Below are 25,630 nucleotides of genomic sequence, written 5' to 3' on the forward strand. Positions count from 1 at the left end.
TATCACAGATCGTATCTCACCACTGAGTGATAAAAAAATGTGCACGCAAGGATCCTTTCTCTTCTCCTTCTTTTTCTCTTCCCTATTCACATCATTAGGGAAATTTTTCTACTGCACTCTAGTGCTGGAGTTGGCCTCAGAATCAAAGATATAATTGCTTTTTGTGCTTAAAGAGCTCAACAGCCTTGAAGAAAAGAGTCTTGAGTATAGGAAATAATAATGCAATATGATGGAGCCTTGGCAGTTATTGATTTGAGTTTTATCATCTGTTACAACAAAGTGCTTCATGCTTACAGTGGGGCTAACTAGGAAAGAAAAGAATTTGCTATTACAAAACATATTCTTCATTGTTAATGATTTTTTCCATCCTAACTAGAATATGCCATTCAGTAAACAAAGGAAATTTTCTCCTTCTTAAGTATTGTGGAGGGAAGTTTGTTTTTTCCTGCAGTTTTTTTTTCTGCTCCTCTGATGGGACTACTTGGAAACTGCACCCTTGGATGAGTGTGCTCTTGAATGCTCAGGGCCACAGAGTTGATGATGTGACCCAAGCCAAGCCAATCAGAATCTTTCTTTGGGGCCTTTGGAAATTAATTTAAGGAAAGATTCTCTTCAAGTCTGGCAGTGAAGATAAGGCGACACGAGCATTAGCAGTGCCCGTGGCCATGGCTCTGGCCTCATGGAGAAAGCTAGTATGAAAAATTGGAAGTGACATTCATAAAGGAACATGATGAAAGGAAGAGCCCAGTCAGCATCTAGTCTTTGGCATGTGATATCTATAGTCTCATAATGGCCAAGTGGCTTTCCCATACTGCCCAAGCTTGTTTAAATTGAATTCCTTGGGAAACAAAAGAGTTTGACTCATATAAGGTCTGACATCTATATTACCCACCAAAGCCCACCCTTTGTTTAATTCCCACCTACCAGTCCTCAGTTTCGAAGAACCCACTGCACACCTTGGGTATGAAGAAACTTGCTTTTTTCTAGGATTTATTTTATTGTTTTTAATTCTATGTGTGAGTTTGCAGGTGGGTTTGTCTGCATGAGTACTACTGCCTGCCATGCCAGAGGTGTCAGGTGACCCTGGTCCTGGAGTTGCAGGCTTTGGTGAGCTACCTAACTTGGGTGCTAGGAATTGATCCTTGATCTTCTGTAGAGCAGTACATGCTCTTGACTGCTGAGCTGTCTCTCCAGCCCCCTTGTCCTTTTAACTAAAGTGAACGAATAGCAGCAAATGACATTTCACATCTTTTCCCACAGTTTTGAATTATTTCAGGTATTAGAATGATCATGTTGTCAAATTAACATCTAAATATTTATGTTTATACCCATAAACCTGGGCTGCTTTCAGCCTTGGTCAGAGAAACGTATTTTGTAATAGACAGCAGTTAATGGAGAGATGCATAACCAGTCAGGATGCTGAGATTGAGAACTGAGAGGTCAGCCTTAAACAGGACATCTAATATTATCTCCATCACCACCCGGGCTCAGGGAACATCCCTGAAGAGGAGGCAGAAAGTATCTAAGAGCTGAAAGATGGAGGCTTCTCCATGAAATGGCAGTCATAAATGCTGTCTTGTGGACAGGGCATATTTATTGCACTCATGAACTACACAAAATTTAACTTTCTAAAAAAATAAACAAGCATTGATGGGACATGTTAACACACCTTTAATCCTGATACTTGGAAAGCAAAAGGAGGCAGATTTCTGTGAGTTCAAAGCTAGCCTGCTCTACATAGCTAGTTTCAGGTTAGCCAAATGAGGCCCTATCCCAAAAGAAAAAAATTAATTAATTTTTTAAAGTTTAAAAAGGAATAAAAACATAAGTAGAAGAATCTCATTAGTATGTAAATGTATTTTCATCATTCATAAATGGTAAAATTATATGCATACTAAATAATTGTCTTAGAATGAAATTCTTTAAGGCTTGTTATCAGTATTTTCTTTACATATTTATTTTGTATACCTGAATACCCATGGTCATGCAAAAATTTCTTGAGTAAAAGGGGATTGGGAATGGAAAAAAGCTAAGAATCCCTGCTCCAGACAACCAGGAAGGAAAGAAGCATTTTAGATTGGAGAGTATGAAAAGAGTTTGGAAATTAATGATGTTAGAAAGTAGTAACAGCTACCATCCACCCACTGCAGCCATCTTGGCCGTCATGGGCATTAGGGAAAGTTCCTGGGCTAGAGTGTATAGCCAGGGGCAAATGGGAGCTAAAAATAGATGAAGGAGTAGAAAAAGAGGTGTACATGAGAAAGGCTAATGAATGGGAAATGAGTCGTAACTGCATATCCAATACTAAAGACCTTGTGATACTGGAAAGGACACAAAACTGGGCATTAAATAACTCCATTCTGGTGCTCATTTTTATGCTTATTAGTTATCACTTAACCCCACTCTTATGTGTTTGTGAGGTGTTGGGGGAAGAACCCAGGGTCTCACGAATGCTTAGGCAAGCCCTTGGCCACTTTGATACACACGGCCCTACTTAATCTCAAGTCTCAGTTTCCCACTAGAAAATGGAACAACAATTTTCATGTGCATGGCTTGCTTGAGTATCAAAGGCGAAAAGATATGTGGATATGCCCACCAACTACAGATATAGATATTGAAATGTTAATGTCTGTAATTGGTATTACCATCACTTTTGATAAAACAGCGATTCCAGCACATATATGTGCATGCTCATTAAAAGCTAGGAGAATGCTCATGTTTTAACTGCAGTCACTGCTGAGGAAGCTGCAGCTGTCTAGATCTCTCAAAAAGAAAATTAGAGAAACATGACTCAAGCAGACCTGCCCTCCTTACAAAGCTGATAAGAAAAAATGAAAAACGGGACTGTGTCCTTAGCAGAATGTCCCTTTTACTGCCTTCAAACTCAATATTCATCCTTGCCCACTCCCAGAGCTATTCTGAGACAAAGCAGAGATCACCCTTTATCTCTTGGGCTTAATATCCCCCATTTGTATGGACTGAAAAATTGAGGTGGGCACAATGTAAAGCCATTTGTACCAAGCCTGCCTCTGCTGCAAACAGCTCAGACTCTTCTACCCAAGAGAATGCCCCTTTAGAAAGCCCAAGTTCAGAAAACACAGGAAAGATGTAAAATATTAAACAAATAAAGACTGAGCAGGGAAAAGAAAAGACTATATTCTGAGACATATTTTCCAAATAAGAGAGATAAATTCTGAGAATGAAACATGTTGGGACAAGACAAATGCTGGAATAAATATGAAAAGAAGATAAATATCCTCGTCTATGAATACAGAAAGTCAAACTCTAAAATGTTAGACCATAGTTGAAGAAAAGGTAAAACTGGGAGGGTGAGATAAACGCCACGGGGCAATAAATCACGGAAATAACACTTGGGAGAATTACTGTGAATAAAACACATCCCACAAAGCACGTTTGCAGGAGAAAGACAAATGCAATGTGACTAACAAGTACAGATATCCTGGTGAGGATGGAGACCACTCTTAGGAAGATAAATACTCAGAGCAGCTCTGACCGCCCTGGCCTTCCCCAAGGAATCCCATTTACATGGACTTCCCTCAACTTCCTCCTCATGGTTTGTTCTTCAGTCACCTCTTTCCTATGCAGGAGTGGAGGTCACCTCTCTCACACCTGATACTGGCTCTTCTTTTTCTTGTAAGTGACAGCTGGTACAGTCCCCTAAGGGGACCCACTGCTCTCCTTCTGTCACCGAATACAGTCCCCTTCCAGAAAAGCGGGAGGCCTGTTCTTGTTGCTCAGATTGAAGCCTCATGATATGGAGGTGAGTAACCCCATACCTTCACAACTGGGCCATCTGTCCTCAAATGCTTTGTCACTATTTTCCTCACCAGAATGCCATAGAGACAGTCTCAGAGCATGAAGGAGAGGTAACAGCTTGTCATAGTGAAATCCAGGCACGCTTAGAAGCCAGATACACTGAGTTCTATGGACCTGCTCACTAGCTGTGGGAACCAGGGCCAATGATGTAAGCGCTCATCTCAGAAATGCAAATGATGCTTAATATTCTGACATCTTCAAGAAACACATATGAGAAGCACTAAACAGGATTCAAACATGATAGCTTGCCCAGCAGGAATCATTCAATACAATCTAACCTTCCCTGAGTGTGGGTGTGAGGTTGTGATGTACTGTGAGCTCACAGAGAAAGGTCAGAACAACAGAGGTCAGGATGGGAGAGGGAGGGGAAAGAGGGGGGCGGAGAGAAAGAAGCCTGGTAACTAAGGGAACACAAGCATGCCAGCACACAGTGACAAGTATTCTGCCTAATGTCGGCATCACACAGTACCAATGCAGTGCCATCCCAAATTCACCAACGCTTTCTTGCAAGGTGGGGCCTCAACTTTCAATACTGGCTACCGATAGCAGGAGGGTAAGGTTATTGTCTTTGAAAGATGTATTTTGCAGTTTGTAATGCAGTCTTACAGCCATCAACTAATATGATCACCACCACTCTGTCTCGTAAATATGGCAAGGGTTACTCATCTCATTCCTATACTTGAAAACCTGGGGACAGAGAGCTTATGACCTTCCCAAGAAGAAAGGTCATGCCACCAAGAGGTGGAAGCTGGTAAAAGGCTGGGGGGATGTGATCCCTGGAAACCAATGTGATCCCTTGGAAAAAGGAACTGTTCCTACTTAATGCTTCATCAAGAGGACCCTTGCAGCTAAAAATACCTGATGCAAATGAATTCTCCTTGAGAGAAGATAATGTACAACCAAACAATCAGTAGGGGAGGAAATTGAGTTAACACAACAGTGGAGAGCTAGGCAATTGCTTCTCCTCCAGCCCTCACCGTGTGGTCTTCAAAGCACACCATATTCACCTGCTTGATCATAAAAACACAGAGTCCTGAAGTTGACTCCAGACCCACTGAATCAGAATCTGCATTTTAACAAAGGCCCTGAGTGATTCATGCACAGATTAACATTAGAGAAACATTTGTCTTAGATAATTTGGGAAGAAAGTCATTTGCCATTGATAAAGCTCTGAATTCACCTTGTCAGAGAAGAACTCAATTTTGCACTGTTGGACCAAGATGATGACTTTGAGGATCTGTCTCCTGAATTAACCACCTCCTGCTCTTTCTCTGCCCATTCACCTAGTTGCCTGCAGTGATTTGTCCATATGCCAGCAGCTTCTTAGAGACCATACCTGAGAGAAGTTGCTTTGGAAACAGATTCCAAAGAGTTAAGAGGGGTATGAACCAGTCCTAAGTTAAGTTACCTTAGAGGCTACTTTGCTTACCTCAAATTCTATGGTCTTATATTTTTAAGCTGTCTTCTTGCTTGAGATCCATGTTCAATGTCACTTTCAGAAGACTCCACTCTTGTCCTGGTCTCTGGTATTTCTCCGCTCCATTAATCTATTCCTTAGAAACAGATTTGCATGCGTAGCTGAGTGCTCTCCTGACTACTTCTGCCCTCTGAAGTGAAGGATCACCCAACAGCCTTTATACCTACATGGTCAGTCATTTCCATGGCTATTTCTGAAGTCTAGAGGCAGGTATCTCTCAAAATATTCTTGAGCAAAGCATGCTAAATCCATGAGCTATTTCCATTCACTTAGCAAAACGGAGGCAGATCCACCTGGCTCAGTTTGGGAGCCATGTGGGACCACATTGCATCATGCATGGGGAGGTCTCCAAGTGCCTTATACGACGACACATCATTATTGCACAGTATTATTATCCTATTGCCCCCTCAATTAAAATAAGTGGCTCTTTAAAATGCAGTAACAGCTGCTCCCAGCAGCGTCTCCTTGAAATACATTTGTGTTCTCAGTTTTCCCTTTTCTATGCAGCCTTTTACATCTCTGTTTAAGCTGTGCTTCACACTCACCATCGTGAAATCCACAGGACTTTTAAATAGGAAATACCCAATTCAAAATGGACCAAAAAAAAAAAAAACCACCTCATTTTTTTAAAGAGCAAGAACCAGGCAAATGCTATACAGTTCCCATGCCCAGACCCCAGAGGCCCTTTGCCCTAAGAGTATTTTGCAGCAGTAGCTTTTGGTGCCCTCCTGTGATGCAATCAAACTCATAGGCTTCACACTTGGGTCCTATAAGAAGCCAATGGCACGCAGTGAAAGGCAACACAATATGTCAGCTGCATATGCTTCCCAGTGGGGAAGAGTCCAAAATGCATCTGACTAAACAGGAAGATCATCACACTTATTTTCCATGGTATATTCTATGCCATAAAATAATTAGTGTCTGTGAGATTTGTGATTTATAAGAAAAACACATCTTGTTCTTTGCTTCATTCCTGGCATACATCTTTTAAAAAACTTAGAAATCTCCAAAGGGATAATGTGACTTCTTGTGTGCTAATGAAATGACTGACAGTGAGGGCTTCTGGACAGCCTCAGAATGGGGGCATGATACCAACAGAACTAGCCATGTCATTAAAACATTGATGTTTTCAGTCCTGTGACCCTGGAGGCAGACAGGGACTAAAAGTTGAGTTGCTCATCAATGGTCAATGATTTCACCAATCATGTCTACATTATGAAGCCTCTGTAAAGTAAGCTAAAAAGGTAAAAATTACATAGTTTAGAGAGCTTCCTGGGTGCTGAACAGGTAGAGGAGCATAGAGGTCATTCTCTTGAGAGTTTGCAAACTGCATACCACTCCCAACTCCATCCCTGTTTTGCCCAATGTATCGCTTCCATATTTGCCTTTCATTTGTATCTTTTGGAATGTCTTTTATAATAAACTGCTAAAATAAATAAAGATCCTTTGTGTTTTTAAAACCATTTCAGCAAATGGCAGAACCTGAACCAGTTGGTATAATCCACAAGGATTGTGGGTTCCTCCAATTTCCAGCCACTCTGTTAATTGAAAAGCCCCAGGTTAATGACTGGCATCTGTAAAGTGAGATGATGTGCTATGTCACTGAGGCCCTAAGTTGTGGACTCTGACTCTAACTTTAAGCAAATAGTACCAGGATTGAATCAGTGTGCAGGACACTTCATAGGTGTCCACTGGAGAACTGCTTGGAGTATGAGAAAAACAAGTTTTGACTGATGCTGTTGTAGACAGAGAAACACTAAGTTTGGTATGGTTTTCTATTATGCACTCACTATCAAATACAGAAATAAAAGTCGTAAGGTAAGTTAACCTTATAACTTATTCTCTAGCAATTCCTTTTCATTTCTTATTCTTAGCTGACAAACTTGGTTTCTATTTCTCTAAAAGAGACCAGAGAGCTTTCATAACCTATGTCTATCCACATCTTAGCCCTCATTACTAACTCCTTTCTGTCAACCATTGGTACCTGGTGTAGTAGAAACCCACAGCAGCTCTTTACATACTCACAAACTTTAGTGACTGTCCCAACTCAAGGACATCTCAGTGGAAATTCTCTCCACTCTTCTTCACTCTTCTCTTGTACTGGAACATTCCATGGACACTGGGCATAGTATAACTTTTCCTATTTAACAGAAAAACTTCATACCCACATTTCTCTCAATTTACTGTTCCCTTTGAATACTTTTTAGACTATAATTCTCTGAAAGAATGGCTTGTGTTTCCTGTCTCCAATTCTTTCTTCTATTCCCTCTTGTATCGGGTTTTCACATTTCTGCCCAGCTCTAATAAAACTGCTCTTGTCAAGATGAATAGTGATTAGTAGTTGGTTGAATCCAACTTACAATGTAAGATCTTAGCAGCATTCTTTAGAGGCAATCACATATTCTGCACTGATTCACTTTCTTCATTGACCTCAAGGACTCGACATTGTTGATGTTCTTCGACCTCAGTGGTGTCTTCTTGGTCTTCTTCTCTGGCTCCTCTTCAGACCCTTGACTTCTAAATATTTGAATGTTTGAAGACTCAGAATTTTAACTTTTGTTCTCCCTATTCTCCCTTAGTAACCTAATCTATTGTGATGACTTCAAAATCTATATAGCTAGACCAGACATTGACACTAAATGCTACATTCTGGATATTTCATAAACACCTTCATTTAATATGTCCAGAGCTAATATCTTTATTATCCTCCTCAAAGTTGTTCTGCTCACAATAAAAATATAAGATATTGTTTTGTTTTTGTTTTTGTTTTACTCTTTTGGGAGCTCACCAGCCAGCTCCCAAATTAATACATGAAGACTTTTCTTACTTATGAATGCCAGGACTTAGCTTGGCTTATTTCTAGCCAGATTTTCTAACTTAAATTATTCTATTTTTCTTTAACTATGTTTGTCCTCTGGGCTTTTTACCTTTCGTTATTCTATGTGTCTTTCTCCTCTTCCTTCTCCGTGGCCAGCTGGGTGGCTGGGTAGCTGGCTTTTGGAGTCCTCATCCCCTCCTTTTCTTGCTCTTCCCTCTTCTTCTCCTATTTATTCTCTGCTTGGCAGCCCTACCTATTTCTCTCTCCTCCCTAGCTATTGGCCATTCAGCTCTTCATTAGACCAATCAGGTGTTTTAGACAGGCAAAGTAACACAACTTTTCAGAGTTAAACAAATACAGCATAAAAGAATGCAACACCTCTTTGCATCATTAAACAAATATTCCACAGCATAAACAAATGGAACACATCTTAAACTAATATTACACAACAATAAGATGACTTTATCTTATCCAGGTTTCTATCCATGACTTTCTGTTTCCTTCTTACCTTACAGAAAATCAACCTGAATTTTATTTGTCATCGACCTATTGAGATTGGGAACATTTTTCATCAACCACTGCTTCCACCTTGATTCAAGTTACTGTAAGTTCTCACCTCCTTTATCACTTCTACATTTCTGTCCCTGACCACCACACTGCACATCATACCAAGCTGCCCTTTAACATGCTTTAGATCTTGTCACTAATGGTTTCCAGTATTACCTAGAAACTGGGTCGTTACCATTTCTAAGACTTCACTGAGGCACTCTTTTAACAATGGCACCTAGAGCATATAACTCATAGGACAATTGTGAAAAATAAATAGAATATTGTCTGGAGAGTCTCTGGCACAGTCAGAGAATATATAGGAGAGTCTCTGGCACAGTCAGAGAACTGAGACATACAACTTAGCATCATCATTATCATCATGCATACATTAATGGCAGATTATAACAATAAGATTAATAACATTATGTGTCCATAAACTATTACATCTAAAAATAAAGCTGATGGTTCTGCTTTACTCTCTGTTGATTTATTTGCAGAGAGCTACACTTTAACATAAAGCAGAGCACATTACTCTCTTGGGCCTGGGCATCCTTCAAAATGTTCATTTTGTGTGTGTGTGTGTGTGTGTGTGTGTGTGTGTGTGTGTGTGTGTGTGTGTGTGTGTGTGGTTTTGGTGGTTGGATTCTGACCTCTCACAGATACAAGGCATCTTGAGAGATGCATCAGATTGCTTAGCAGTTAATGAAAGTGTCCTTCAGGGGAGACAAAAAGATGATGGCAACATTAACAGCAGAGACAGCAAGATGGAGAAAGTGGTGACTACCACCCAAAATTCCAATGGTAAAACCACCCTGGGCTAGTTAGTAAGTGGCATTCTGCCTTCCCAGCTCCTCTCCCACTTGCTCTAACCCACAGCGGCTCTTCTTATGGAAAGCTGAAGGCTGGTAGATGTTTTCGGCCAGCTGTAACTGGCTTCTTCAATCTAAAAGGATGTTTTATGTCTTCCTTGGCCTCTGCCTCCTCACTTCTGCTCCTTCCCTAGACTTTGCAATTAGGTTCCCATCTCCTGCTACACTGAACCTGATCTTTAAGGAGACTTGGGTCTCACCTCTGGTCCAGCTGGCAGAGAGGCCCACATGAAAAGGTGAGTGTTTGCATCTTTGTGCTAGCGTCTGGTAATTTTTCTCTCTCTGTGTGTGGTTTCTTTTCTCCCTAAATTGACTATTACCATTTTCTTTTTTTTCCCCCTCTCTCATCTGAATGGTGCCACTAATGCAATGAGAGAGAAGGAAAAAGAGCCAAAGCCCATTAAAATATAACAACAAAATAACCCACGGCTCAGAATGCTGAGGTAGCTCAAAGCAGCCTCTTCCTCTTTCTCATTATCTCTCTTTGCCAGCCACCTCTCCACCCCCACATCGGTCTTTTTCTTAGTGTTTTTATTTCCTCTATTTGGCTGCCCAGCTTCTCCCACCCTCAATTCTCGTTTTCCTCCTTCTATCATCCTGCCCCTCTATCATCACCCTTGCTCTTCTGAGCCATTTCCCTTCACAGCCATCATTCTCTGTCCCCTCCTACCATTCCTTGGTGCTGTGAACCTTTGTAAGGAGCAACCAGGAACTGAGAACACAGGGAGGATGGTGTAAATGAAGACCAAAGGAAATGGGAGACAGCCATTTCCCCTCAATGCAACCCAGTAGCCAGAGGCAGCCAAAATTGAAAAGCAAGCAGAAAAATTACAAATCAATTCCCCATGCAGGGAATACCAGGAGAGTGAGGCCCGTGGATTCTGAGACAGGAGGATGTACAGGAAAACACTGGGCTGGGAGAGAAAAAAAAAAAACACCTGTCACTGAGTGACTTAAATAGCTAATTACACACAGATGCTTAAACTCTTATCTATAAAGTGGACATCAAAATGGCACCTACTTACAACAGCTGTGAAGATGAAATGAATGAGGGGTGACTTTGAGCCACCATTATCACTTCTGAACTCTCTTTTGAGGAGTGTTTCCTGACTGACCCAGAATCAACAGATGGCCGTGCATGGGGTAGACAGCTAATATATTTAGTTAATTTCTGTCCTCTGCCACATCCTTCGTGGCTTGGTCCTGGAAATCTGACTGGGGTGATGTGGGAATGAAGAAATAACAGACACACATACAGAAAAACTGAGATTCATGGGTTGAGCTTGCATTGATGCAGGGCACCAACTACAAAACCCCAAAACTCCAAACTTGGTGCATTTCCTGTGCACAGCAGCACAAAGAGAAGGGGTTAGCGAGTCTCTGTGGGAGATCTCTGTAGGAGAGCAGTTTTCAGTTACAGTCACTCAAGGGGAGGAAGCTTGGGATGCTACTTTATGCATATACTGGTCAATCATTGGACCAAATCCCCCTGAGCCTGACCCAAGGAGAGGCATTGCTGTTCCCATGGGTCTAAGGTATTGGGGTCCTTAACATGACTGTGCCCATGTCAGCAATATACATTCACTCGTGACTTCATCTGCTCCCCACACTTCTCACACACTCTGGAACTACCTATTTCATTCAAACAATAGCCACTTTTTCTACCTCTCAAGATTATTAGGACTAAATAACAAACGCTTCTGTCCTATAATAAATCCCCTCCCGTGCAGCCCTTAACAATGATTTTGCTAATAAGTTAGAATAACCTGACAAAATGTTCTTGTTATATTATTGCCTTCACAGATAGAAGACACTAAATTGTCTTTACAGTTTGAATCCAATTATTTGTGTTATAAATGTACATACTACTAATACTAATAACTAAATACTATTACTCCAAAACATTGATATTCATTATTTCTAGACTTTAAGGTTATGATTGATTTTAATATTCTGGTCTTTTAGAAGTTTTAACATTAAGTAATATATTCACAATTAAAGAAAACATAAAAAGCAATTTTGAACAATGACTAAGAAAAGCTATATGCTTGTTTTTCAAGTTTTACTTTATGGATGGTGCTGTGCTCTCAAGAAGATAAATAAATGTAGGGACTGAAAACCTATAGAGGACCCATGAGCATATGATTTATTTCATCCCTAGGATAGCATGCCTAAATCATAATGCCTTCATTCTCTCAGCTTACTGACAACATTATCACTCCATATAGACAGTTTGATCTGGAATTTCATGTTAGTGTCCATGCTGCAGAAGACAGAAGAAGGAGGTGGCCACAATCATAACTCACGTGATGTCCTAACTCAGTCACCTAACAGCTACAATCTATAGGCAATGAACTTCTGCATGCCCTTGAAGGAGTCATGCTTGGTAACCCCTGAGGGAGGTTCAGTCAATTGTTTCTACCAGTATGCAATTGATAAACTTAGCATATCAAGGCCCTGATGGGAGTTATGTGAAATATGAATATATGATGATATGTATATATACACATACACACATATATATATCAGAAGATATATATACCAAAAGATATATGAATATATATCAGTAGATATATAAATATATATCAGAAGATAAATGAATATATATCAGAAGATATATATATCAGGATATATATATATATATATATATATATATATATATATATATATATATATATGTGTGTGTGTGTGTGTGTGTGTGTGTGTGTGTGTGTGTATTCTGGCTGGAACAAGATACCTGGTCATGAACAAGGATGGGAATCCCTGAAATGTTTTCTGTGCACAGCACATCCTTTGATGTGCTCACGGCTCTTCTGAAAGACACACCTTCTACCCAGACACAATCATTCACTACCAAGTTCTCAACTATGGAAAGAATCAACATAGCTCACTTATACTTGCTTGTAGATTTTTATGGACTTGAAGCTGGTAGTCTCAGCAAACAAGCCTTCTTGGCCCCATTCTACGTTGAAGAGGGCTTCTGTCTGCTTCTCTGGGAGTGCAACTGTATTAAAAGAGGTACAGCAAGGGGCCTTGCTTCAGCAGAAGCAAACAAAGATATCCCCCTAAAATGAAAGGTTAAGCATGACAAACCTTGCAGACATTCTGAACTGCACCAGAAGCCACTGCAGTATAAAAACATAGTCATAAAGGAGGTCTCTTACAAAGTCAGGACTTGCGATTTAATTCAACCTCTTTGTGGGAAGCCGACTATTGGCAAAGTTAAGCAAGAGCTCTGGGCATAAGGAGAAATATCTGAGACATTAGGATTTACCCTGTTCCTCAGAGATGGGATCTGTACGCAGAAATGACATTCCTAGACCTGCATTAAAAAAAAAAAAAAAAAAACCTCTGTCCCTGAAAGATATTTTTAAGCATTTCAATAAAAAAATGTGCATAATTTTAAGGAGCAGTTTTAGCTCATGTTTTGAACTATAATAGCTACAAACAAAAAAACTTTTAGGTAATATTCTTTGGTATTTTTCTAAACAGCTTAGGGAAGGTAGCATTGGTTTGTTATATGAACCTAGGATTTATCCTTAAAATTCCTTGTGTGTAGGATAAGCCTTTTGTTTCATATGAATGCATGCTTGGTGAATTCCATTGAGCACCTTACCGTACCCCCACTTCCTCTCATATTCAATTTAATAAGTTACATAGACTCCCAGCCCTAGTATGCCTTTCCTGATGATAAAAGATGTGATGAAGATCTTCCCTGAGGAAATGCATACACACAGAGGGAGTGTACACATATACATAGAAATATACACACAAAATCAAGTACAAACCATACCCAAATGTGCATACACAGAGAGACATATATGTGTATGCACACACACACACACATACACACAGAAACAGACAGACACGTCACTCATGTGCTATTTTGATATTTTTGATTCAAAAATTTACCTGGATTTGATCTGCCCTCGATAATTCTTGAGCCATTTATCTTAACCTGAACTCCAAAAACGGAATTTATTTTAAGCTTATAAAATTTCAAAGTTTGCCCAATATAATGTTCCTTAGACAGGTGTCAACCTTAAGAACAAATCTTTCTTTTTGATATTGGGTCACTGAGTGCTTGGTGCCTTCCCAAAGTGCCACTTATCTTTACCAACTTATTTTCTCTTCGGCTGTAAATGCACAGATTTGTGTTGTTGTTGTTGCTGTTGTTGTTGTTGTTGTGTTGTTGTACTTGCCTTGCAGCAGAGCTGGCAACAGAAGTTACCTATTCCTCTTCATTAGTCACAGGATGAAAACGTCACAGAGAATGTCAAAACCCAGAGATCACCCAAAGTGCAAAGCCTTTTGTAACTAGATTTCACAACATAAACCACTTTGAGAAGCTTCCAGAATGGCAAGCACAATAGTAAATCGACGATGCCATCTGCCAAATGGCCTGGAGAGGCTGAGAACCGTCGGACTCATTAATTATTGATGACAATCAGAGTCAATTTGACTTCATTATAGGCCAAGAAGAGGAAATCATTGAGGATCTTGGTCTTAATGGACCTAAGTGTAATGGGAAAGCTGTGGGGGAGGGGTAGTCCAGCTTCCCATCTCCTGTCTTCAATCTCTTTGAGAGCCATGTTGTGACCAGAACAAGATGAGGTGTCTAAATAATTTAGGTAAACGTCAATTGGTGGGAGGCCTTGAATTTCAAACATGTAATATGTGTCTACATGGGTCAGGGTTCACCAGATAACTATACTAGCATTTCTTATAGGAATGCAGATTGTTTAACCAAAAACTTGGTTTCTTTAAGGATCTTTACCCCTGATTTCCTTTTCTCCCTTCTAGGGATGAAGTATAACTTTGGAGGTGGGGAAGGAGGGAGCTGCTGAGGTTCTCGGTCACTTCTTCAGGTGTCTTGCCCTTTATCTACTCCTTACGTGCAGCCTCTGCTCATCAGTGACCCACTGCTTACATGCAGCCTCTGCTTGTCAGTGACCCACTGCTTACATGCAGCCTCTGCTTGTCAGTGACCCACTGCTTACATGCAGCCTCTGCTTGTCAGTGACCCACTGCTTACATGCAGCCTCCATTTATCAGTGACCCACTGCTTACATGCAGCCTCTGCTCATCAGTGACCCACTGCTCACATGCAGCCTCTGCGAGTCAGTGACCCACTGCTTACATGCAGCCTCTGCTAGTCAGTGACCCACTGCTTACATGCAGCCTCTACTGATCAGTGATCCACTCCTTACATGCAGCCTCTATTTATCAGTGAGCCACTCCTTACATGCAGCCTCCATTTATCAGTGAGCCACTGCTTACATGCAGCCTCTACTCATCAGTGTAAAGACTTTAGGAAAGAAATGGAGCTGAGCATCTTATCTGATTGGAACTGCAGGGGGCTTTCCATAGACAGGATGCAATTATTCAACTTGGACTGCAGCCAGAGCCGGCACTCCTGCGATCGCTCGGCGGCTTCCTTTGTATTTCTCTAGCACCTTCTCCAGTCTGGCACATTGCAGTTCCCTCTGAGTAAGAAGAGGGCCTGCTTCCCCAGCAGCTTCTCTTTTAAACAACTCACTTCAACTGAAGAGCACTGAGCCTATGACAGTCTAAATGGTGTATGATACACATGGGCCATTGCAAGCAAAATAGAATACATGAGCTACACCATCAAGAAATCCGGTTGATGTAAAAAAAAAATATATATATATATATGTAGAGCAAAGATATAAATGATGGCAATGAGAAGCAAAGCGAATGAAAAAGCGGGGCCTTTTCTACAAAAGCTTTTCTAAAAAAGCTACAGTATTCATTTCAGAGAGAGAAAGGAAAGTATGCACTCTGTTCATGGATATAAGGGATATAAAGTGAATCTTTAATTCTCTTATTTTACTTTTGAACATAGGCATATATTGAGGAATTGACGGCAAGAGAGTCAGGATAGTTTGATCAGCTACACTCAGTGTATACAATCAGTCTTTGCGTGGTAAATTTGAGTCTTCAAAAACATGCCACAGGGCTGGGGAAATGGCTCAGTCAATAAAAGACTGCTAAGTACAAGAATCTGAATTTAGTCCTAGAGTTCACTTAAAAAGCCAGGTGCAGGTATATACGTCTGTAAACTCAGCACTGGGAGGCAGAGACAAGAGGATACTAAGATCTTGTAGGCCAACCATCCTAGCTGAAAAAGCAAACATGGGATTCAGTGAGGACCTTGTTTCAAAGAATAAGGTTGAGAATGACAGACAAAGATATTGTTGTCTACCTCTGACTGTTGACCTCTGGCTCCTACACATGCATGCACACCCGTATAGCCATGAATGTGCATGTACACACACAAGAATCCTCCTCCTCTCGGATCTCTGTTTAACATGGCTTGATCAATGCCATACCCCACACTTGACTCAAATGCGGACGTTTTTGAGCTTCTAAGCACTATGCATCCCTTTGAGCGTGGTGACACTTCACTCTTACAGCCTGACATATTCTCATGATCTTTCCTCATTAGAAGCTCTAAGCAATTAAATCACAAAATTCTCTTCTGTTCAATTTTGAAGTATCCTGTGCAACCCACTTATATTTATTCTTTGAAATCATTATTTCAAAATTTTAATGGACATGGAATTAATTGGACATTATTGTTAAATTTAATAAGAAGCAAACCAAATGGCAATAATGAGAAATCCTCATTAGAGCCCACTATGCGGCCAGTGTGGTCCTTCTCCAAATCTTGCTAGAAAGAGCTTGCTGCCTTGCAGAGTGTTAAGAAGACCACTGGTTTTCACTCTAGTCAAGTGCTTTCACTCCTTACTATTCAAGGTATTTGCACATGGATGACTGTGTTTGATTCTTCCAGAGACACCAAGTCAGAGAAGGCACAAGCTACTATCCTGCCATGCATGACAAAGACACCCAAGTTTCACAGACTTATTATGACTTCTCCAAGTTCACACTGCCAGTTAAAGGTCACAGCCTGTGGTGATGCTGACTACTGGGCTTTAGTGCTTTCTCCACTACCAAGTCTCCCAACACTCCTCAGTGCTAGGCACAAGAACTAAGAAACTACCAGGCATGGTGGTACATACCTGTAATCCCAGTACGCGGAGGCTGAGGCAGCCTGGCCTACATAGTAAGAATGCATCAACAACAACAACAAAAGGAGAGTAAAGTGAACAGATTTCCCTTGCAGGTGAACAGCTGGCAGAGGAAATGAAACTTCTGGTTCAATGACGAAGTGATACAGACAATCACAGGGTATTCATGGCCAGAGAAACAACTTTTCACCCTACACTTTCCTCAAGAGAGCTCCTGAACATGGAGTAAGTTAAGTGACAGGAGAGAAACCTTTACTATAAGGAATCTAGGACTTTTAGAATGGGCATTACACATATCTGCCTTTGACCTTTCTCTGAAGTGAAATTTCATCATTATCACAGTGATGGTAAGAAACATACTTTGTTTTCAAAGAGATATGTTTCTACCTAATGTTTTTTGACAGATATCAGGAAAAAGAAAAAGTAATCCAGATCTGCAAAATGTATAGAGCCGCAGGAGACTGGTAGAGAATTATCTGTAGGTACTAAATGGAACATGCACTGTGATCTGCTTGAGTTGACATAGCCCATGTGACAGACACTAGTAAGTGGCTGAGTAAGGACTTGATCCCATATCTGTTCTGTCTGTTCTATACTGTGGAATTCTATGCTGCCTTGCCAAGACTGGGGCAGTATCTGGAGACACTGAGTGTTTCTACAAGCAGTAAGTCATGCCTTCTGCTTGGACACCTCTGAGCTCTGGTGTACACAAGTAGTAATAACAAATAGAAAATTCTCATGGAAATATGTTATGCCCACAAGGACCTTGGATCTGCTGAGCTATTAGTACTTGTCATCAGTATTGCCAAGGTTGGAGCTAGAGAAGAGCGAGTGGCAGGGACTAGAAGAAGAAGCAGATGCTACAGTGGGGAGCAGGGAGCACACGGGGTGAACAACTATCATTGGAGCCTCTGGCTAAGGGAAGTCAAGGCAGATACTTAGGAGAAGGGACTTCTCTAACAGGAGGTTTATTTTTATCTTGTTCTCTAATGCTTTTGTGCAAATAGATTTTTTTTTTTAACAAAAACTGGCAAAATCGCCAGTTTTCCTACCCGGGACTCCATGGTTTACAAACAATACAAAGTAAAGGTTTGCAGAAAAGGAATCCAATGATCCACCCCTCTAGGAAGCCCGAGGGTCTCAGGAAAGCCCAGATGGGGTCTGAGATGCTGCACTGTCAACAGTCACCTGCCAGGGTTCTGTCCATTGCCCTTTTCATTACCAGCATCCAGTAGGGTCTGGCCAGTGAGAGAAAGAAGCCAAAGGACCTGGAGCAGGAGTAGGCGCATCTGGGGAATTTCTCCCCCAACATCTATGGTTAGCTGGGCTATCTGCCTCTACCCAGAACCAGGGTCACAGTTTTTGGTAGCCAATCCCCACTAGTCACCACTGTGTCAAGCTTTGAATCTGGACCTCAAAGGAATCCCCAAGGGTAAGATAGCCACCAAAAGAGCTTAGAGTAAAGGGCCAGCACTGAGGTTCTTGATCACACATCCCAGCTGCTATGCTTGTGACCTTGGGTAATTAATGACCTTTTGTGTACCTCAACTTTGTGAGGTATAAAATGGGACTACTAACAGCGGCTGCATTAAGAAAGGTGTGGGAGGATTAATTGAGAAATTACCTAACACGGTGCCCAGCATGGGGAGAGTCAACAAGCTCTGTCACTGATATTGTTGCTACTGTTATTTTTCAACATCAACAGTGTAGAAAAAGAAGGAAGGCTTGCTCTCAAAGGCCCATTAACTTTTAAAACTAAAAGACCTTGCCGGAGACCCAGTAAATGTCAGTGAACATATGGCCCTCCTAAACTAGAAAAATGTCTAGGATGTCTCGCCGTCCTCGCACACTCAGAGCATAGGCTTCGAGCCTTGCAATTGGCATGTCAAATATTAATAGCCCATGTTTGAATATGTGCACTCAGTTCTAGAAAAGATGTCATCTCCATATCAAGGGATTAATATCATTGCTTGAATGTTTCCTCTAAGCTGAGATTTCTTTCGTATTATAGGATTTTCTATTATTAATCGTTTTCTTTAATATCTTAATAATGTGATAGGAAAATCAAATTAGCCTGGTAGGAATTTCCCATCAAACTATATTAACTTGGTCTAGTAAAGACTTCAGTTTTCTTCCTAATGAGAGTGCTAACAGCCATCTCGGTCTGCACACTGCACAGGACACACAAGCTCCCACCCCACCCCCTTTTGGGTGAATGTAGCAGAGTTGTCATGACTCTTTCCTCTTGTTGCCAGTTATAGCCAATCTATTTCCAATGCTGGTCAATCCTTCCTCTAAGTCAGTTTCTCTATTGTCTTTCCTCTAAACCATCAAGTACCCACCAACCCCTACAAATGATTCCAGCAAAGGACTCTGCCAGATCTGCTAACACTCCATTTCTCCCCCACAGGCACAGAGATGCCATACTGATGGTTCAAAGTAACACCTTTGATAATGTCACTTCAAAAACCTTCACCATGCATGCAAGGGACTGAATGTGCCCCCTAAAGTTCCAGTGTTGGAAACCTTATCTCCAAAGTCATGTGGTTAACAGAATTTGTAGACCAGGCCTTGGGGAGGTGATCAGTCACCTATAAGGTCACAGGAGGGCCACCAGGACAATACTTTCCTTCTAAGGATAGGAAGAGTAACAAGAGCTAACACACTTGATCTGTCTCACACATTACAGAAAAAGCAAGACAGCTCTGGCCAAAAGCTCTCATACATCTTAGCCTCCAAAACCATAAGCCAAGTGCATTTCCACCCATTAAAACTTACCAGTATTCAATATTTTGTTATAGTAACAGAAAATGAGCTATGGAAATCCATTCCCTACTGAAGCTGGTAGTAAGGAGACAAGTTCTTGGCATTTAAAGGGCTTTTAGTGCTGGTCTAGAATTACTTCCCCAAACTTAGCTTGAACTGTTCCCCTCCTGACTTCCTCTGTTCAGAGTGGATTTCTCAGTTGTGCTGAAAATTTCCCTTTGTGTAGGTGTCTGGTATTCCCAAATTTTCCTCTCTCTTCTCTACTCCCTATCAACAACAGAAGACTAAACTGTAGGTAGGGCTCTTAAGGACACTTTGGCAGATAATTATTAAATCATATTCATACCGAATAGTTTGCACCACTCTAGCCCCTTCTTGGTATCATGGTTGGTAGAGTAGCAGGCGCTAAGAGACGCTGCAAGAAACTCATCCTCAGTGATGCTTCCAGGTATGGATTGGAAGGGCCCTGGCAAACTTTGAAAAAGAGGGAATGAGCTGAGGGGCACCTGCCGTGCCATGGCATGAAGATTACACGTATTAACAATGACGGTGACATAGCACAGGTGAAGATCAAGCTGCTTTGGGACCAAGGTGACAACAGTGATTCTCAAACTGGGACATCAAATGGCACTGCTTTTGACAGCCAGAGACTGCACAGGGAAGAAGACCTCCTGAACTCCCCCAATTTGGGGCTCAGTATGCAGCTGCAAAATCTAAAGGCTCCACGGCACCCTTGAAGGAGGCCTTCACCCCCATAGCTCTGGGAAGACATGGCTGAGCAAAGTCACAGTGGCTATCCGACATCAAAGTTCACTAGATGTCTTCTGCAAGGTAGGGCATGGGTGGGCATGAAGTGGGACCCTGTGATATGAGATGGGGACGTTAGACAGATGGCTCCAAAGTCTGAGAAGGAATGTGCAGCTCCTGCCAGTTTTTAATTTTCAGTGCAAGCTGCTGTCCTTCATCCCATCCTCCTCAGGGGTTCAAATATTCCTGAGTCAAATATTCCAGACCTTACACAAGGGGGTATTTCATAATCTAATACAGAACCACTCTCTCCTATCACTCCCACGTGAGTTGCTTCAAGAACCCCACGAATAATTAGATTCTAGACAGAGAAATGCAAGCCATGATTCAGAAGTGCTCATATGTTCATAGACAGAGCTGAGGGTACCACCTGCTTGTAGTATACACTATAGAAATAGTGCATATAAGTGTGGATTCTAGGCAGTCATGATCATTGGTACCCCCAAGGAAACATCTAGCCTTCTGAGGGAGTCCCCACCCTTAAGCTCCTCCCTGTAGGGCTAGTGTGCACTAGTTGCTCACTCATCTCACCCACTTAGCTGAGAGGTGATTTTTTACTCCATTTTGTCATTTGCCATAACCTGTTGCATCATCCTTTGATGGTTTCACTCAGACCCCCTTACTAAGCCATAACATTAAACATTCCCTAATTGTCCTGTCTAAATGCACTGCACCCTGAGGGATACTTCCTCTCCTACCTTTTCTTCCTGCCATTCTGTATAACAGGAAAGCCCAACTGTTTTTTGTTTTTTTTTCTCTGTTCACACTCAATTCCCAGTACTCCACCTCAGGTCATCAAAACATGTCTGGAGCTTTTCTCACACTGACCAGTTCTCTGGTCCTATAATTCAATTCTATATTCATACCACCAACCTGCAAATAGTGCAAGACCCCATAGATAGAGGCTTTAAGCTCACAGACCACACACATACTAGATGTCAATCAAAAGCAGCAAGTCTCACCTATACTTCTGAACAGCCAGCTGTAAATGAGATGTTCCACAGCCTCCTCCTGTGTTCGATGACTTCGGAGGACAGCTCACAGAATTCAGGAAAATGTTTAAACTTGTCGACTTGTTATAAACGATGTTATGAAGATAGGGGGCAGTACAGAAGAAGATAGGAGGGGCTTCCAGGCCTTCTCCTGGTGTACCACCCCCAGGAACCCCAGCAATCCTGCTGTCCAATCACATCTCTAAATTGGGTTCATTTAAATGCTTGTGGCTGCTCATAACCTCATGCACGATTAATTACACCACTGTTCTCTGGTCCCTCTCTCCTTCCTGGAGCTGAGGGTAAGAGTAGAACTTACAGCCCTTTAGCTACTGACTGGCTTCTCTGGAAATCAGTTACCACCTGAATCCATTCAGGAGCCACCAAGAATCACCAGCTAAAACAAAAGGTGCCCTAGAATGCAGGAAATGCCAGGGGACACAGGAATTCTATGTCAGAATGCATAATCAGACAGCAAATGTTATGAGAAAGAGAGGCCCTTAGTGCTCAATCTACAAGTATGTCAGGAGGTGACTGTCAAGCACAGAGGGTGTGTGTGTGTGTGTGTGTGTGTGTGTAAATGTGTGTGTGTATGCCAGTGCATGCACATGTGCATGCTAGGAATCAAACCCCTGAGCCTGGCAAATACTATGCCACAATATTTGGCTCAAATATAATTTTCTCTACAGTATATAAAAAGACTATGCAGCTATTTCTTCTTACTCTTCAATCTTCTCTGCTTAGATTTCCTTCTATATCACCTTACTTTAAAGCTTTAAAGTCCAACTTTAAAAAAAATCCCTGTGCTCAGCACTAAATTGTATATTCATATCACACCCCTCCCCCCAAAGGCTCAGGGATCTTCTCAGAAGGAGGGGCACAAAGATTATAAGAGCCAGAGGTGGTTGCCAATATCAAGGAAACAATATTCTCCAGACACAAGGCAGATAGACACATGATTTCATAGCAGTTGTGCAGAATACACAAGACCTGTGTGAGATTTAGCCAGACAAAATCACAGCCTAGAGGAGAAGGTAGACACGGAATCCCACCACAAGCTGAGGAGCACTGTCCTCTGATAACTACTGTGAGAAGGAGAATCAGTTTCCTTAAATGAGGTGACACCTGAAAGGCTGACCATATCAGGGACAGGGCGGGCTCAACCCAAAGACAAGGTAAGCAGCACAAACTGGACGTGATAGGGGAAGAAGAAGAAAAGAAAGTGAAGTGTCATCTCCAAATTAAACAGGAAGGGATGGGAGGGCAGAGAGGGTGGTGAGGGGATGGGACGTTGTGAATATGCTCCAAATACATTGTACAAAACTCCCAACAACATCAATGAACACCCTGTTTTGGTAGGTGATGTTGACCTCCTACATACATCTCTTCCATTTTTTAAATCATTTCTTTACGTGTCTTGTTGCTATATTTAAACAATGTATTTTCTTTCCCAAGCTGTAATCTTTATGAGGAAATGTTTATGTTTGATGGTTATTTTAATCTTTGATGGACCTTGTTAAAGTATCTGATAAATAAGAATAACAACTTCCTTTGTCTCTATTAATGGTATTGTTCTATGATTGCTGCATAAATTTAATTAGTCTATGTGATGATAAACTCTGGAAATGACCGCTATTGTAATAGCTAGTTACAGGGAAGGAATGGGGCCCAAACTACTTGCTCAAGGTCACACAGCTAGTGAATGAAAGAGCAGGAGCAGAGCTCGGCATTCTGGCCCCAGAGTATAAACTCTCAATGAGAGTCATAAGCAGAGCTTGTTAAACGAGCAGAGAGAAAAGCGAAGGAAATCGTGACAGACACTCGTGCCACAGGGTGGACAAACATCGCTCACAGAAGCTCGTGAAATAAGCCAGTCATCAAAGGACAAGCTCTGTGTGACTCGATTTATGTGAGGTCCAATGCAGACAGTGAGAGAACAGTTATAGCCAAAGGCTAATAGAGGAGACTGGAGCCCATGCTCATTGGTTCAGAGTTCCAGTTCAGGAAGATGACATTTCGGACTGACAGCTGTCCTAATGTGTGGGTATAGAAATATGTACTTTGAAGGGAGTTTGATGCTATGTTTCTTATATAGCAAAATAATAGAAGCTTCGTCTCTAGGGTTTATAAACTCCCTAGCCTTAGTCAGAGAAGTTTCTTTGTGTACCAGATGATGATAAGCAGAAAGACTCAGAATTGGCCAAACTATGAAGATGATCTGTGGTCAGGGAGGGCTGGATCAAAACATGTCTTCTGAACATGGCAGAACCACTGTACTCATGAACTAATAGCAGCAATGGTTGCCTGTGTAAGATTTACCCAGTAGCCAGCCAATCAACACTCTAGCAGGGAAGGATACAGCTGCCACCCTGGCTGAGGAGCTATTGACAGTGAGTGGCTGGTAGAGGCCCCAAAGCCAGTTTTCTGTAGGGGAAGTGTTCCCTGATAGGTTGACCACATTCCATTAGATGTCTGCACACCCATATGCATATGAGCAACACTAATTAGACCTAGTGGGTTATTGGGAGAAAAAAAGGAAAAACATGAAGTAGTGGAAGGAGACTTCGGGTTCTTTTTTTTTTTTTTTTTTTTCATCAAATACTAGAAAACTTGTGTTTAAGACCAGGAATTCAAATCTTTTCATCTCCCCCACCTTGTAAGACTTTTATATACATATTTTAATCTCACACACACACCTAATAAAACCTCTGTTTACAAAAAAAAGGCCCTGATACATTCTGAATTAAAACACCAGACCTTTTCCCACTTCGTTTCCTTTGTGCCATTTTTTAACTAGCCAATGGAGAAACACTGTGAGGTCAGACCTGAGTTAGAATAAAATCCAAGATGCTTTCTCTTTCTGTGTGCTTGTGCCTTTGTTTCAGGGAACAGTGGTCCTCTTCATCAGGAGTGAGTTTTACCTTGTCCAGACACATCCTTGGAATGGCAATCTATTGTTTTTTTAACACAAACATGTTTCTAACAGGGATGGATCCCAAAAGACATCCTGGGAACTGGAGAGATGGCTCTGCAGTTAAGAGCACTGGTGCCAGGCGGCGGTGGCGCACGCCTTTAATCACAGCACTCAGGAGGCAGAGGCAGGCAGATCTCTGTGAGTTCGAGGCCAGCCTGGTCTCCAAAGTGAGTTCCAGGAAAGGCACAAAGCTACACAGAGACACCCTGTCTCAAAAAAACCAAAAAAATAAAATAAAAAGCACTGGCTACTCTTGCAGAGGACCCAGGTTCAGTTTTAGCACACACTTGGCAGCTTACATTCATATGTAACTCCAGTTCTCGAGTTTCTGATGCCTTATACTCAGGCATCAGGCATGAACATGGTATATACACAGACAGACAGACAAAAGCTCATACACATAAAAGGAAGTTAAACCGTTAAAATGGTTTTTAAAACATTACGAAGATGGATGGTGGTAGTGGCTACACAATGTCTGTGTGAACCTCTGATCAACACGCTTAAAAATGAGTGACACCCGTGCAAGGCACTGGGTCAGCCCCCAGCAACACAAAACACTGAACAAAAAGAAGTTCAAAGTTAAATTTGTGTCATCTTTAGATTACCATGGCAGACATATCGATGAGGGAAGCAGATTTTCAGGTCAATAAAAGCACAGAGGATGGTTAGGTGAGGTGAGACCATCTCTGCATTGACTTCATCATCCAGATCAGTGACCCGGCTGTGACCATGGCATGGATTGCAATGTGCAGGCAATGATCATCCTTACTTGAGGGAATGGGATGTTAGGCCTCACCTGGGCCTGAAACATTCCCCAAGAACTTAAATTGCCTACCAATAGACTGTGAAGCAAATGGCCAACTGCCTCAAAGAGTGAAAGAATCAATGCAATCATTGGATTTTTCTGGGGACAGTGCTATGCCCAGGACCATGAGACTGAGGAGGGCTCTGTGACTTTCTGTAAGTTCTGTTGAGGAAAGAGCATGGTAGAAGCAACTCCTCACAGCTCTCCATTTACTTCCAACATCAGCCTTCTCTTCCAGGTGTTCCAGGTGAGTCTATAACCTTGCCCCAAATTTTAAGAAATACTAAATGGATGAATAAAATATGATATTTTCATAATGTGGAATACCACACAGTAGCAAAGAGTGGAGTATGGATACATTCTATGACATAAATAAACCTTTGAAAACTTGTGAGGTAAAAGATACTAAATACCAAAACGCCACACACTGCATTATTCTATTTGTATTAAATGTTTCAGATAGATGAATAAATCTATAGAGGCAGAAAATGGATCAGCAGCTGCTTGGGGCAGAGGTGAGCAAGGGAATTGACTATAAATGGGCGCAAGAGCCTTTATCAAAAGAGGGTGTTATTAAAGTGGAATGTTGCTGAGAGGTGCCAAGCAGATAAACGTATAAAAAGCTGTTGAATTGTAAAGGTAAGTGAATTTCATGATATATAAAAAATTTCCTCAATAGAA

At 41.5% G+C, this 25,630-nt stretch overlaps 1 long non-coding RNA gene across 3 annotated transcripts in view; it reads right to left on the reverse strand.

Annotated features, from left to right (window-relative positions):
* LOC121831073 (uncharacterized) overlaps nucleotides 1-25,630 on the reverse strand; it is a 65,599-nt gene that overhangs the window by 12,358 nt on the left and 27,611 nt on the right. For 2 of the 3 annotated variants that reach the window (XR_013052677.1, XR_013052675.1), the window contains exons 1-2: nucleotides 7,340-7,453; nucleotides 5,267-5,390 (exon numbers count right to left, since the gene is read on the reverse strand). The exons of the other annotated variant lie outside the window; for it this stretch is intronic. This is a non-coding gene — a long non-coding RNA (uncharacterized LOC121831073). Of the gene's footprint in view, nucleotides 1-5,266; nucleotides 5,391-7,339; nucleotides 7,454-25,630 lie in introns of those variants that run through there. 3 annotated transcript variants of the gene reach the window in all.

This window comes from Peromyscus maniculatus, chromosome 7 (assembly GCF_049852395.1).
Source record: "Peromyscus maniculatus bairdii isolate BWxNUB_F1_BW_parent chromosome 7, HU_Pman_BW_mat_3.1, whole genome shotgun sequence".
NCBI lineage: Eukaryota > Metazoa > Chordata > Mammalia > Rodentia > Cricetidae > Peromyscus > Peromyscus maniculatus.